Source organism: Lissotriton vulgaris, chromosome 2_1 (assembly GCF_964263255.1).
Source record: "Lissotriton vulgaris chromosome 2_1, aLisVul1.2, whole genome shotgun sequence".
NCBI classification, from domain to species: domain Eukaryota; kingdom Metazoa; phylum Chordata; class Amphibia; order Caudata; family Salamandridae; genus Lissotriton; species Lissotriton vulgaris.
This window is the reverse complement of record NC_141687.1, coordinates 1,058,497,898-1,058,513,314: the sequence shown is the minus strand read 5'-3', so window position 1 is coordinate 1,058,513,314 and position 15,417 is coordinate 1,058,497,898. Positions and strand designations below refer to the sequence as shown.

General features: G+C 47.2%; 1 pseudogene; it reads right to left on the bottom strand.

The window, feature by feature from the left end:
• Window positions 1-2,415: 2,415 nt before the first annotated feature.
• LOC147731587 (18S ribosomal RNA) lies at window positions 2,416-3,606 on the bottom strand (annotated as a pseudogene).
• Between the last annotated feature and the right edge of the window lie 11,811 nt (window positions 3,607-15,417).

The following is a 15,417-nucleotide window of genomic DNA, read 5'->3' as shown; positions in this document are numbered from 1 at the left end:
GTCCCCTGACTCCCCTGAGGAACCCTCCCTTCCATATAGGCTAGGCCTATTTAGCCTCGCCCACCATCACCTCAAAAAAAAAACATATTTAAGAGAAAATGGATAGACAATATTAGATCATATCTAGTAAATGCTTTTCCTGTCTTCCCTGTGTTTATCACCACTTTTCTACCACTCTACCTTTATCAGTTCCCAGACTTCCCACCTCTACTCTCTTTTATTTCTGTTATGAAATTATCAACATCTTCGGTGGTACGAAACTGATGCATCTTGTTATTATACATAACGCGTATTTGAGCTGGGAATTTCAGTTGGGCCTTAACCCCTAGCCCTTTTAGTTCCTCTAACCTATTCCCTAGCTCCCATTGCCTTTTAGCTGTGGTATGCGATATGTCTGATCTTATATGAAAAATAATCGGTTCTTGCCCAGTAAGGGAGAATGATATAGAGCCTGCCTTTAGGCCTGCAGACAGTATTTGCTCTTTGACTGAGTAGGAGAGGAAGTTGACCAAAATCTTCCGAGGTTAAAGTTGACCTTGCTTCCTCCTAAATGGGTTCCGATGAACCCTTTGAATTTCTTGAGAGAGATTTATTACCGGGGAATCCTTTAGTACAGTACCCTGTAACAGGGAAGTTATGAACCCCTTCAGATCTGTCCCTTCGATTGTTTCCGGAACATTTAAAAACCTCAAATTGTTCTTCCTAGAGTGGTTTTCCAGTCTTTTTAACTCCTCCTGCAGGGTCTTATTCTGGGCAGCCAATTTTGCCATTCCTGAGGTTGCAGGGCTTAGTGCTTTCTTAATAACAGGAATCTCCGCCTCAATACTATCCGTCCTCACTACAACCTCCTCCAATCTCTGGGCCAGCACCTCGTAGGAAGATTTGATCGCCATTTGGTTTGCTTCAGAGATGGAGAATCTAGTCGCAAGATCTGCTTGGTTTGTCTCTGAAATCTTAAAACCCAATATCATTTCCCTCTTCATTGTCATTAGGAAATCAGATAAGGAGTGCGATACCCTTGCAGTGTCAGAAACACCCCCTGCTGCTCCGGAGTTTCCAAAATCAACTTCTGTATCCCCGAGTTCGAGGGCTGATCCTAACTCGGGGTCTGGGTCCAGGGCTGGTTCTGGGTCTGTGGTAGCATTCACATCTGCTGTGCCCTGATTTAAAACCTCACCCTGATTTCCTTGAACATGAACCTCCTGGGATACTGCAAAGGGTGTACTCAAATCCTGAACTTCCAGAGCTTTAAATCTGTTGGACAAAAGCACCTCTGAGTGTAACAGTGGCTCTGGGAGGACTGTTATTGAATCTATCTGGCTCACTCCATCAGTAACTGTAGGTTGCTTAACCCACCTCTGTTTACAGTGTTGGAACGGAGTTAGCAGGAGTGATGGGTCTTTATCAGTCCCTTGATTTTTAGTTTTCGCCTTGATTTTGGTTTTAACTGCCCCTTTTCAAGTTCTTTTAAATTATTTGTCTCAACAGTTTTACTAAGACTTGTGGAGGACAATATTTTTTGTTAAGTTTTCAACGAGGGTGTTATTCTGGTTTTTGCGACAGCTACCTTTCTCCCTTTACTCTTCCCTCTATTTTTGGGGATTTCCCTTGACCTTTTTTCTTCTTTTGTCTAACCCCTTATCTTCGCTTCTACGACAGGGGGGATCTCCTTGGAATCATAATGGGCTGAGTGATGTCTAAATTAGGGACTAGGAGCGCTGCTCGTGTCCTGAGCGTGTAACGTCCTGGTTTCAGAGGTAGTGTACCTCCTCTGCTTTCTTTTGCCGAAATTAAATCCTCATTGCTCCCTCTTTCCTCCTCCATATACTGCGTGGGACTGCTGCGGGGGACACCCAGCTCAGAGCACCTATTCAGCGAAATGGATGAAACAACCACCCCCTCTGGCTCCTCTCCACGAAAGGCTCCACAAGGGGCTCCCTCTAGCCGTTGAACCTACTCCACAACCGGTGTCTCATTTGTTAAAACACTCGTTTCCCGAGTCAAAAAAAACTCACTAACCCCCAATCCCAGTGGTAACTCTGAAAACGATTTTACCGCTACTATTGTGAAGCTCCTGGCTCCTGAATAGCCCGTTCCGAGCCAAAGATCAAAGCAGGCGGTGTCTCGGCGTCTCCGAGAATAAGCAACCTCCTCCCACTTCCAGCTCCGACTCTGACTCCGGCTGCTCACCGCGCAAGCTGCGTCCTCCGGCCCCGCCAACCCCCGTATGACACTCTCACCTCCAATCTGCCGCATCAAGAGAAAGCCTCCCTCGGAACAAGAAAGCAGGAAAAAACAGGGATAAAATCCGCCGAGAATCAACACGGCATTATCTCGCCATCACCATTGTCATCCAATACATTACATCCGAGGTGAACAAGGTGAGTGAAGCAGCAGCCGTTTAGCTGGCGGCTGCCATGTTCCTCTTGGTCTCAATCTCCAAGTTTCAGCTTTGCAGCCATTCTCCCCCTAGAACCCAAAGACTTTGGGTTTCCCTGAAGCTGCTTGGCGGGTCATGGGAACAACGCTGCCGGATCGCTAGGCAGCGCCGTTTATGGTCAGAACTACGACAGTATCTGATCGTCTTCGAACCTCCGAATTTCCTTCTTGATTAATAAAAACATTCTTAGCAAATGCTTTCGCTTTGGTTAGTCTTGCACCCGTCCCAAAATGTCACCTCTAGCGGCACAATAGGAATGCCCCTGGCTGTCCCTCTTAATCATGGCTCCAGTTCCGAAGTTCAACAAAATAGAACCAGAGTCCTATTCCATTATTCCTAGTTGGAGTATTCAGGCAACCGGCCTGCTTTGAACACTTCAATTTTTTTCAAAGTAAACGCTTCGTACCCCCAGGACACTCAGTCAAGATCATCAAGGGGGCACCGAAAGGCTGGGGCTGGGACAGGCGGTAGCTCGCCGCGCGGCGGACCGCCAGCTCAATCCCAAGATCCAACTATGAGCTTTCAACTGCAGCAACTTTAATATACGCTATTGGAGCTGGAATTACTGCAGCTGCTGACACCAGACTTGCCCTCCAATGGATCCTCGTTAAAGGATTTAAAGTGTACTCATTCCAATTACAGGGCCTCAAAAGAGTCCGTAATTGTTATTTTTCGTCACTACCTCCCCGAGTCAGGAGTGGGTAATTTGCGCGCATGCCGCCTTCCTTGGATGTGGTAGCCATTTCTCAGGCTCCCTCTCTGGAATCGAACTCTGATTCCCCGTTACCCTTGGTCACCATGGTAGGCACAGAAAGTACCATTGAAAGTTGATAGGGCAGACATCGAATGGATCATCGCCGTCATGGGGACCTGCGATCGACCCGAGGTTATCTAGAGTCACCAAAGCGGCCAGGAGTGCCCGCATTGGTCTTGGTTTGACCAATGAAGAAACCACCTCAAACTCCATGACTGCATAAAGCGAGCACACAACAGAATCTGCGCCCGCAAAGCACACTCAAAACCTCTGCGAAATTTAAGGCAAACCAACAGTAAAGCAAAGACAAAAAGACATTAAAGAAATATAATCACAAGCACTACAGTGAAAGGTATTGAAAAAAAATATATATATATATAACACTAAGAATGGACAAGTGGCAACCTACGGTGAGCGACCTCTCACCCGAGTGTGCAGGAACACTAGACTAAGTATCAATCACACAAATAAGCAGGTTTAACTTTCGGTAGAAGAAAATGCTAGAAACCACACTTAAATTTGATGTTTGCTGCTGTTAGGATTAAAACATCTGTTCGAACTAAAACACCTCCAAAACGTCAGCACATAACATCCAGTTTTTAAACAGTAGTCTCAGGAAGGAGGATCACTAATGTCTCCAAACTCCAAATGCAAGTTCAGGTATTGGACCATTGCACGTTGTGATGAAGAGTGCTGAGGAAACCATAAATCAGGAATTAGAAATGCCTCACCAGATGTTCATGCAAAAATAGTACTCTCACAGGTCAGATTGTACTCCGTCTCGAGTCCAACAGAGAAACACAACGCTGCAAGTGCACCGAAAAACTGTGTATCAAAAACTGACATCGCCTTTGGTGCTAAGGCTCCCCTTCGCAGATTCTTGGAATGTGTCCGAGTAAAGGCAGGACTTATGGCAGGAGCTTGCAGGGGTACGGAGAAGAAAGGATTACAGGGAAATATCTGGCTTTGACCTCCAGTGACAAAAAAGAAATGGCATCGCATATGCGTAGGGAGTGCCGGATGGCGCACAGCACAATCATGCACAAACAGCTCTCAACAAACAGACCTGTTGGAACCTCATCATCACTGGCTTGAGGTCCGATTCTTGACCCTGCAAGATTCTTCAACGTGCGCTGTTGAACTGCCCCGCGTGCTTCAGTGTTAAGGTAAGGGGCGCTTGACCAGAAAAATTCAAATATACTAATAACAGCTTTGTTTTTCTCAGGTTTCCTCAAGTTGGCAACCTTGCCCCATGCGCCATACCTCGCGGTACAGTTCACAGGATGAGGGTCACACAGTGCAATAAAAGTTGGGCCGCCCACGCAACATGCCACAGCAAGGTCCCACACCAGCAAAACTTTAATGAAAGTGGCAAAAACAAACGGTTCTTGAAATAAACAGTAGACTCCACGTTGGGACAAAACAGGTTATGATGAAGACTGTAATACCCTTTGCAGCACACCACATGGATACTTTTCCATTGACTCAATCCGGTCCCACAACAAAGTGCCCTGGCATAAGCTCTCCTCCACAGTGACTCCGAGGTCATGATTGACACAGTTCAACAATGATGGCACCGCAGCAGAACAACGGCGTTCCTCTTGTGTGCTATTGACACTCCCAGCACAGGCAACATGATAAAGCAGACAAATTCCCACACTGGAAATGACACAACTCCAAAGTCCCTGAGAGAATATAAAATGTTTCAGCATGCCCTGGCTGTTAGGCTGTCCGGTGGGTTAGGACACTGGTGGGGCTAGAGAGCATACTGTTTTTCTCAGCACTACAAGTTTCCATGGATCATTAACATTTCTTCTTTCAGTAGATTTGTCAGCTTTTTTTCAAGTAGTTTCAGTTCTGATAATTTCTACTCTCAGTTCAGTAGCACACATAGATCTTTTTCAAAATTGTTGCCAAAATATGTAGTAAATAAATGATGGTCCAATTCCATGTAAGGTCTGCAAGTAGATTTATTCAGGATAAGATGGTAAGATGCCAAGCAGAGCCCCACCAGGAGCAGCCTTCCTGCTGCTCAGCCCATCCACCAACTGAGTCACACACTCAACAACATTCCACACACCAACTTTCTGTTACCACAGTCACACTGGCTGAGCAGCAGGTATAACAGGTCTTGGTCTGATAAATGCACGCATCCCGGGAGGTCAGTGCTCGTCGGCATGTATTAGCTCTAGAATTACCACAGTTATCCAAGTAATAGATGGAGTGATCAAAGGAACCATAACTGATTTAATGAGTCATTCGGTGTTTCACTGTACCAGCCGTGTGTACTTACACACAAGTCTTTGAGACCTGCAAAAAACACAGTTGATGGACAGAATGCAGAGCAATGTCTTACATTCACCCCAGTACAATGATCTGGGCCTAAATCCATCGTTTTTTGCACTCCACACCACCCTAGGTCAGACAATGGCTATATGCAAATCAGCCTTGACCCTGTGCCTCATGGGAACAGTCCAGCCCGAACTACTAAGCCATGTCTTTCCTAGACCGGAATCAAGCATCCAAGGACCGGTTTCTGGCTATCAGCCTTCTTTAGCCTGGATAGCTTGACTCTAGTGATGTGGAGAGCCTGGGACTCACGTCTGAGCATACCCAGCCCACTCGGGGTGAAAATTGCAAAAAACACAGTTGATGGACAGAATTCAGAACAATGTCTTACATTCACCCCAGTACAAAGATCTGGGTCTAAATCCATCGTTTTTTTGCACTCAACACCACCCTAGGTCAGACAATGGCTATATGCAAATCAGCCTTGACCCTGTGCCTCATGGGAACAGTCCAGCCCGAACTACCAAGCCATGTCTTTCCTAGACCGGAATCAAGCATCCAAGGACCGGTTTCTGGCTATCAGCCTTCTTCAGCCTGGATAGCTTGACTCCAGTGATGTGGAGAGCCTGGGACTCACGTCTGAGCATACCCAGCCCACTCGGGGTAAAAATTGCAAAAAACACAGTAGCCAGAAACCGTTCCTTGGATGCTTGATTCCGGTCTAGGTGCACCCTTGTAGACCTTCTCCCTTGGGAGTCCACGTTGTAGAGGATCACAGTGATCAAGGACTGCCCAGCAAGGCCGGCCACATGCCTGCAAGTTAGCCCACACAGAAGCACTAGGTCTCACAGAGAGAAGACTGCTCCACAGCACCTACACGCACACGTGCCAGCAACATGAGCACACCGGCCGCAGCAGGCGCAGCCGGCCAGCAAGCCAGTGCGGCCAAACCTCGCAGAGAGGACAATGCCGTGCCCCCGGGTCACAGTCACAAGGTCGTCTGCCCACTACTGCCTTTCAGTGAGATTGCTGATCCCGCAGCCCCACAATAGAAGGCATGGATCGGACATCTGAACCGCTACTTCAGGGGTACCAGGGAGACAGATGGCGCTGTAAAACGGTTGTTGCTCATATACTACAGCGGCGCAGAGGTCTACGATCTCTTTGAGATATTGCCCAACACGGGAAATGACGACGACAACTATGAAGCCCCGATCGCCGCACTTCGACCCTCAACTGAACACGGACTTCGAGCATTTTAAGTTCAGGCTGGTGTCGCAGTCGGACACAGAGTCTGTGGACATGTTTTATGCGCGGCTGAGCAGGCTGGCAGGCATGTGCTCCTTCACGGACCAGAGGGAAGAAATACGCGGCCAAGTCATCCAGGGATGCTACCCAAAGCTGCTACAGAAACGGATCCTTCCGCAACCAGGGATCTCTCTTTTTTTGTTGAACTTTGTTTTTATTGATTTTACAACAATTTGTAGTTTACAGTGTATTATTATCTCTTCTGTGTTCAGTCCACATTTTTAACACAAAACAGAACATGGTGTTATAGAAATAGATCACGCATATACTACCTGCACATCAACCAATTTCAAATAACCAGGGATCTCTCTTGACGAGACCCTCATCCTGGCCAGTCCCACGAACTCTCAGATGCACGGGTGGGCGAAATGGAAGACTCCCTGCATAGAAATAACGTCATCTTACTGCCACCATGGATGACATTGTGGTGGCCAAGAACGGAGACAAATGGTTCTCCAAACTGGACCTAAATGCTGGGTACCACCAACTGGAACTGGAGCCTGAGAGCAGGTACATCACCACGTTCTCTATCCACGTCGGCCTCAGGAGGTACAAGAGACTGAGCTTCGGGGTGTTGCCTGCAGCCAAGGTCTTCCAGACACAATCCAGGAAGCACTGTCCGGCCTGCAGGGCGTCATCAATCTGAGTGATGACATCTTGGTGTTCTCGAACACCTTGGAAGAACACCACACTCACCTCCGGGCCACCCTCCAGCAACTGGAAGACTGCGGACTGACCCTCCATAGGGTCAAGTGTTCCTTTTACCAGGAATCAGTCGACTTCTTTGGGTAAATTTTTACCAGAGAGGGGCTACGGGTGGATCCCAAGAAAGCAATGGCCATCCGGGTGACAAGCACCCCAAAGACTCCCACCGAAGTAAGCAGCTTCCTCGGCATGGCCACTTACTGTGGCAGGTTCATTCCGAACCTGGCCTCTCTATCGGAGCCACTCCGCGCCTTTACCCGTAGTGACCGTCAGTGGGAATGGACCATAGCTGCCAACACAGCCTCAATACCATCAAAACAGCTCTCATTGATAAAACGGTAATGGCCTACCTCCACCCGGGGCGACACACAGAGTTGGTGGTTGATGCCAGCCCAGTAGGCCTAGGACCAGTCCTCCTACAGGTATACGATCAGGAGACGTGGAAACCAGTCACCTACGCCAGCCTGGCATTATCCGACACCAAGACCAGATATGCCCAGATCGAGAAGGAAGCCGTGGCAATAAATTGGGTCTGTCAACACTTTCACCTCTATCTGTATGGGCAGTAGTTTCTGGTGGTATCTGATCACAAGCCGCTGATCCCATTCTTTGCAGGGTCATCGAGACTGGCGCTTCCCAGTATCGAAAGGTGGGCTGTACAGCTGCATGCGTACAACTTCAAGGTTGTGTTCTGTTTTGGAGCACACAACCCGGCCGACTAACTCTCATGGCACCCGAGTCTCTGGCCATTCGGAGTTCACCTCCGGATGTAGCATACTCAAAAACATTCATGAAGTTGGTCTCATACGAGTCATGCCCCAAAGCCATGACATTGGAGGAGATCAGCAGAGTGACGGCAGACGATGAGACACTGGCCAGAGTGAAAAGTACCCTGCTGAACAACGGATGGTCCCACTTCCTCGACGGGCCCAGTCACTCCGAGCGGAAGATAGCCATGCATGACGACAACTCTAGCAGATCCGCCACAAATTGAGTGAAGGAGAACAGGGAGTTGTCCTGAGGGGCAATGTTATTGTAATCCTGAAAGCTCTGCAAGACAGAATTATCAATGTGCCGCATGTGGGGCATTAGGGAATGGCTAAAACCAAAGCTTGGCTGCGAAACAAAGTTTGCTTCCCTGCTATGGATACGAGGGTGGAAGACATGGTGTGGCAGTGTCACTCGTGCACCATCAAAGGCAGCGATCCAGCAACGACGCCCGTCATCACAGAGGAGCCAAGCGAACTTCCATGGTCCAAGATCAGACGCGACTTCGGGAGCTTCCCTGATGGGCGCAACACGCTGGTGCCCGTCGATTCCTTCTCAAAATTTCCAGTCATAGAGGTGGTGGCATCGATGGCGTTCATGCATGTCAGGAAGGTCCTGGACAAGACTTTCGCCCTCCTGGCCTGCCGGATAAAATTCGCTCAGATAACGGACCCCAGTTCCAAGGCCACGAGTTTCAAAATTATCTGGAGAGCAGAGCGATTCATCACAGGAAGATCACACCTATGTGGCCGTAGGCCAACAGGGAGGTAGAACGGTTCATGCGAACCCTCACCCGAGCTTTGCGCATCACTGTAGATCTGGGGGAGGATGCTGAGACAGCGCTCAACCAATTCCTAGATTCATACCGGCAGACGCCCCACAGCACCACCCGGTGTGCCCCGTCTCATTTACTTTTCATGAGACCTCTGCGAGACAGCATTCTGACAGATCCGGTATGGAAAGCCACGGAGATGGACAGGGTAGCTACCCAAGCGAGGAGGATGGTAACCAACCAGAAGGCCAGTGCCACCAGAGAAGACAAAGATTCAAAGCCAAAAGTGGGAGATTGCATGGTGGTTAGAGACAGACACCCGGCTGGAAGTTTCGGACACCCTACGAGCCGAAAGAGTGGACCATCACCAAGATGCAAGGAACCATGGTCACGATCCAATGAGGACAGCAAGTTTTCACCCAAAATGTGTCAAGATTCAAGAGGTGCCATGGGTCGAGCACTGACTTGGAAGAGGCTCACAAGGGCCTGGGACCTTCCCTATCAAGGAGCTCGCAAGCAGAGAGAGAAGAGACCACGCCTGCTGCTGAAAAACTTAGCCAGGACAGTGTGACTGTATAACCCCCAAACACCCCAGCGGACACAGTGGCCAGTTCCAACTCCCGGAGCCAGAAGTACGGTCTCCAGCCGAACCCTGCGCCAAGCCAGAAGCTGAAAGACTTCATCTGTACATCCCCAAAAGACATGCAAACAATGATGGACGAGTACTAAAGAAAAGGAGGGATGTAGAGAGCCATCCAAGCTCTCCCCTACAAAGTATCGAGGCATGCACTCCTTGGGGCGGCCTCGACCCGAGGAGATAAATAAACGGTACAAGACTCCTCGGGGTCTTCCCGCCAGCACTTAACTTACCGTGTGGCTGTTTATTCTTTTAAGCGCTGCCTAGGCCCAGACACCCGGAGCCTCGCCACGCTACACACGTTAGGCTTGTGCAGCGGTTCACCTTGGTTGGAGCTTTGGCTGCGGCGGCTCTTGGCTCTGAGTTATGCCGGGCCAGGTCCTGGTAAATCGTTGTTTTGATGTTCTTTTATTTCTCGTGACTGAGCACAAATTTTTATTTTTTATTTTAAAGGTTTTATATAGCGCTGGCTGGGCCCAAGGGTATCCGAGCGCTTTACAATGGTGACATGAGTATATATAAAGAGAAACATAAAATAAGATATTAAAAAAATACAATGAGGTAGGAAACAAGTCCAATAAAAGGATAGATGACAGTGCAATTTTTACAATCTGGTTAACAACAAAGTGCGAAATTCAACAGCAAAATCAAGAGAAGAGAGGATGTGGTAGATAAAGGGGGTAAAGAGAAGAGGGGGGGGCCGGATGTAAGAATGGTGAGAGGCTGTAATGGGGGTTATGGTAAAAAAGAATCCCAAAAAAATCAAGTGGCTCAGGAAGGGCCTATGAGAGGGAATAGTGAGATAGAGGGAGAAGAAAAGAAGGAGGGGTTGCACCGGAGTTCTTTAGGGAGTGCATTCCAGATGGTGGGCGCATTTCCGGAGAAGGAACGTGATTGAGTGGATTTCTTGTTTAACAGAGGTGGGACGAGCACAAATGTTTGAGCTCACCAATGTTGTTTCATATCACATAGAAGCACTCTCCACAATATACGCTGGCTGACGCATGTATTCTACATGGTGGACACAATGGATGACCATTAGGCACTGACCTTGTACAATCTTGAGGAGGCCTTTGACTGTGTCTGCTGGACCTATATGTCGAAAGTCCTGAAGGTAACGGGCCTTAGACAGGTTTATATTAATTAATTTCCAAAAGACAGCCAGCAGGGGTGTTTCTGAACTGCACCGGTTAAATATCCCAATCTTACAGTTCTCTTATGCCCACTCCTGGAGTTCTGGCTGCCCACAAAACTCAATCCTTGGTAAATGTTTTCACAATATTAGGAGGGCACCTAATTTATTTGTTCACATTGAACTTTCCAATTGGAATTGCATGTATCTGTAATCACTGTTTTGTTTTCTGTTTTCAATTACTTTCCATATCTCATTCTTCAATTAATTTCCTTTCGTTGGTGTCTTTTTCAATAAAGTTCTTTTTATTAAGTATCCAATTCCATCACACTTAAAACAGACCCATTCAACGTGTTTCATCCTTTATGGGGACTTCATCAGGGCAATTTGATTCATCCTCCTTCTCAAAATTCTTCTTTTCCATTTATTATCCGCTTAAATGTCTGGGCTCCTTTCAAGCAGCCTTTGGGCATGTGTGTCCTCGTCCTATCCGATTGAACTCAAGTGAGGCCATACCACTGGCCTGGTTCCGAACACAATGCATAATCTCTGACCAATTTGGAATGGAATGAGTGACAAAACAGGTTACTGGTAAACTTGATATGTGCAGACAAATGGAGCAGAGTCGAATTTGATGCATTGAAGTGTGAATGGGAAAAGTGAGGATTGGAAATCACTGATATGGACCTGTACTATATGGCAGCCCTCTTACAGAATGCTATCCACTAGCTTGATGAAGGGGGCAACTGGGAGAAAAGGTTACTTGAGGGCACATATGGACGGGAGCCACTGCTAAACCGTCTGATGAAGAGCCGGGAAATCCCTCAACATGCAATCCCATATGTTTGTCACACATGGGACAGAGCAATTACAATGATCCTCAAATGACTACCCTTTGCTCTGGAACTATGTCAGTTGACAGGCATAATAGGGGGTGCTGCTTAACCCTAGCTGCGTTACAGGGGTGGCTCCTTCATGTGGGTGGAGGAGCTTCGCACCACTGCTTTCTCGCAGTGCGAGAAGCAGAAACATAAAATGGTATTATAAACACCATTTTATGTTTCTGCTTCTCGCACTGCAAGAAAGCAGAAGGGTTTGGTTAGGGGTAGGCAGGTCTGCTCAAGGGCAGGGGAGGAGTGGCTAGCCCAATGATGCGAGCCCTGACTATTTTGGTCGGCCCTCTGGGTTCGACCAAACCAGTCATGCACACGCTCCCTTTTCTCCAAGTAGGCTGCATGTAGCCTACATGGGGAAAATAGCCTCCCCATTGACGCCTGTGTGGTCGTCATCCCAACCAATCACAACGTGGCCATTGCACCGTTGTGATTGGCTTAGGGGAGGGGAGGTTGCCTGCTTCCTGCAGAGGCAGGAAAGCAGGAACAGGTCCTGCATTGAAGACGCGGGACCCGTTACGGTAAGTTTTATTTTCTATTATTTAAACCCCCCCTTCCCTCACGACTACCACCCCGCCACCCCACCCCCTGACTGGCCCATACGGTCAGGGGTATATGGACCTCTTTCCCGGAGCCCCACCAGCAAACGCACACACTGTTATTAGACCTCTCTCTGTGCCTATGCCTGGTTTCTCGTTTATATAGAACATTGCTGGCTAAACCAATTACAGTCCTGAAATTCTGCAATAGATGGCAAGACTACTTGGAAGGAGAACCTATGGGCAAAGAGTGGTTTTGGGTTTTCCTGGGGTGCAGACTGTGTCCAGTAATGCATGCTTTAAATTAATACACTGTAATTACGTCACTATGACATACTACACACCAGTAACATTTGCACACAATCTACCTGAGTACACGGGTGAGATTTGGCATCCCTTTCAGCATTGGTAAAAACTGAGTGATCCTTTCTATTTTGGAAAGAGTCTCTATGAAGAAATCATACTCCTCATCTTTTTCTACATGCAGTGAAACATTGTGTGTGCTGCTGCCGCTCTCACTATAACTGCATGGTCCACTGAAGTGTCCCCAGGCTGGCAGCCTTGATGGGGATGTGACTCTAAAGCAGAGTCATCTTGAGTATCCACAATGTAATCCTGTCAAGAGTTTGTCCAGTGTTCGGTGGGCCAGGAACTCTAATATGTAGGCACTGCATCTAAGGAATGTTTGTTGTCTGAACCAGAATAAACAATGTGTAGAGACATTTTCAGTGGTGGAGTTGATGTGATGTCTGTTTTCCTCTTCTTTGGAATTTGCAAAGACGTACATTCATTTGTTAAGACCTCCTCGGTTGTGAGCCTGCACTTCTAATGTGTTTGTATCTCCAACCTTATCACCAATAGGAGCTGTTTATGTTCAATGGAAATCATCCAGAGCTACCAATATTTAGTATAGTAAACACATCAAACCAGGTTACATTAGTGACCACACTATGCATGTTTACAAGCAGTAAACATGTCCAGGCATAGTTGCAAGTAGTAATGTCAAAAAGGCTTTGCCCATTTGGGTTGCCTTTTCATGGTCAATACATAACAGCCATAGCTGCAGTGGTCCTGACCCTAAGGTAATAATGTTAATAATACATCTCCCCAATGTCAAATGAATTATCAGTCCATAGCAGATTTATATTTATTTAGGAAATTCTACCATTTTTCACCTAACATTAGCTAATGAGTTATACAAATTACACACGTTTGCCTCAAATACACTCTTTTCAATCTTGGTAGAAATCTATTAATTGATTCAAGCAAACATTTTTGATTTACTAGGCTGGACTGCACACAAGAGAGCTACTTAAGTCAGCGGGAGAGCTACCAGTAGCTCACATGCTACTGTTTGAAGATGGGTGCTGGTCTGAAGAGAGTGTGAAAAGACTATGGCCCATTTTAGGTTCTATATAAACATGTTTATTGCCTTTGGTAATACTCAATCTAGTGGATACTCTAACCACAGATACTTCACATTTTGAATCTTCACAGGTGCCAGACTGGATCTGGAAACTTTTCCAAAAATAGAGCCTAAGAGAGAGCAAATTGTGCCATTGAACTTTGTGGCAGCTCCATCCCATCCCCAGAAGTGATAGTGCAAAGTCACATATAGGCACCACCCCAATAGTTTGTTCAGCCATTCCTTCTGGCCCATCGGACATAGAGCAAATGTTAAATTGGAATGTCAACAGTGAATAATCTCTAAATTGGAACCGTATGAACTACCAGAGTGCACTTCACAGAATGGAGAGAAAAGCTGGCAGTGAGGAAGCTTTGGTTAGATAGAGTATCACCCAGGTGAGCATACCAATGGTAAAGTAACTTGTACTTCTGATTGTAACTTCTAATTTCAGATTTCTCACTAAATGGATGGATACTAAAGCAACATTCCTCCCGTGGTGGTGGATCTGAGAAGTGGATTTACACCAGTAGGTCCTAGGGTGCAAATTGACCCTCCGTGTGGACCTTAGACTCATTATAGAAGTGTCTGGTGCAGGAATAGACAGGCACCAATGTAGACGCTTGGCAGATGTCCTGCACCAAAACACCACTAACAATAGACATAGTTGCAGCTTTCAACCTGGTGGAACGGGCATTGAAGCTCCCAGGTAGATTTTTAACCTTAGCTCAGCATCACTCAATGTGATGGACAATCAACCCTGAATGAATGAATGAATGAAATGAAATTTATACCGCGCAACTAAGCCCGTAGGCATCAAGGCGCCTAACCAAAGAAAATCATAAAAAGGCAAATCCAGAGCTAAGGATAGGCTTTGGCAAATAGCTACGTCTTAAGAGCCTTCCTAAAGGCTTGCTTTGAGGGAAGGGATTTAATCTCAGACGGCAGAGTGTTCCACAACCTTGGAGCCAAAGTTGAAAAGGCTCTGCCACCCCACCTAGCTCTACAGACACGGGGGATTGATAACAAGAATTTATTAGCAGAGCGCAAAGATCTGGAAGGGGTATACGGAATTAACAGATCCCTCAGGCCTCCAGATCTGTTTGTGGCCAAAGCCCCATAGATCAGACAAAGGGACTTAAAAGAGATCCTGGCCTCAATCAGAAGCCAATGCAATGCTTTTCTGGCAGCCGTGGCAGAGGCCCGCCTAGAGAGATCTAGCACAAACTTCGCGGCGGCATTCTGCACCATATGAAGTCGCATTATCAGACTCTTGTTAATGCCTAGATATAAGGCATTACAATAGTCAAGTCTTGAGCCTATTAATGCTATTACAATTTGCTTTCTGGCTTGAGGGGAAAGGTAATGTTTTATCTTCCTCAAGATGTTTATTATGCCCCAGCATGTGGAGATAGTCCTATTTACTTGCTGACCCAACCCCAAAGTAGGGTCAATCATGACTCCTAAGTTCCTGGCCGGGGCAGTGGGTGTCGGGCACACGCCCAGGGATGAGGGCCACCATTCCGCCGACCAAATGTCCTCCTTACCTCCGAACACCAGAATTTCTGTCTTCTCGCCATTGAGCTTCAATGAATTGCAAATCATCCATTGAGCCACTGCCTCCATGCAGTGTCTAAAATAGGAGGCAGCCGAGATGACAGGTTGGGCGAGAGACATCAATATCTGCATGTCGTCGGCATAGGAGACTACCTCCATCCCGTAAGATCTAATGAGCCTGGCAAGTGGGGTCACATAGATGTTAAAAAGGGTCAGAC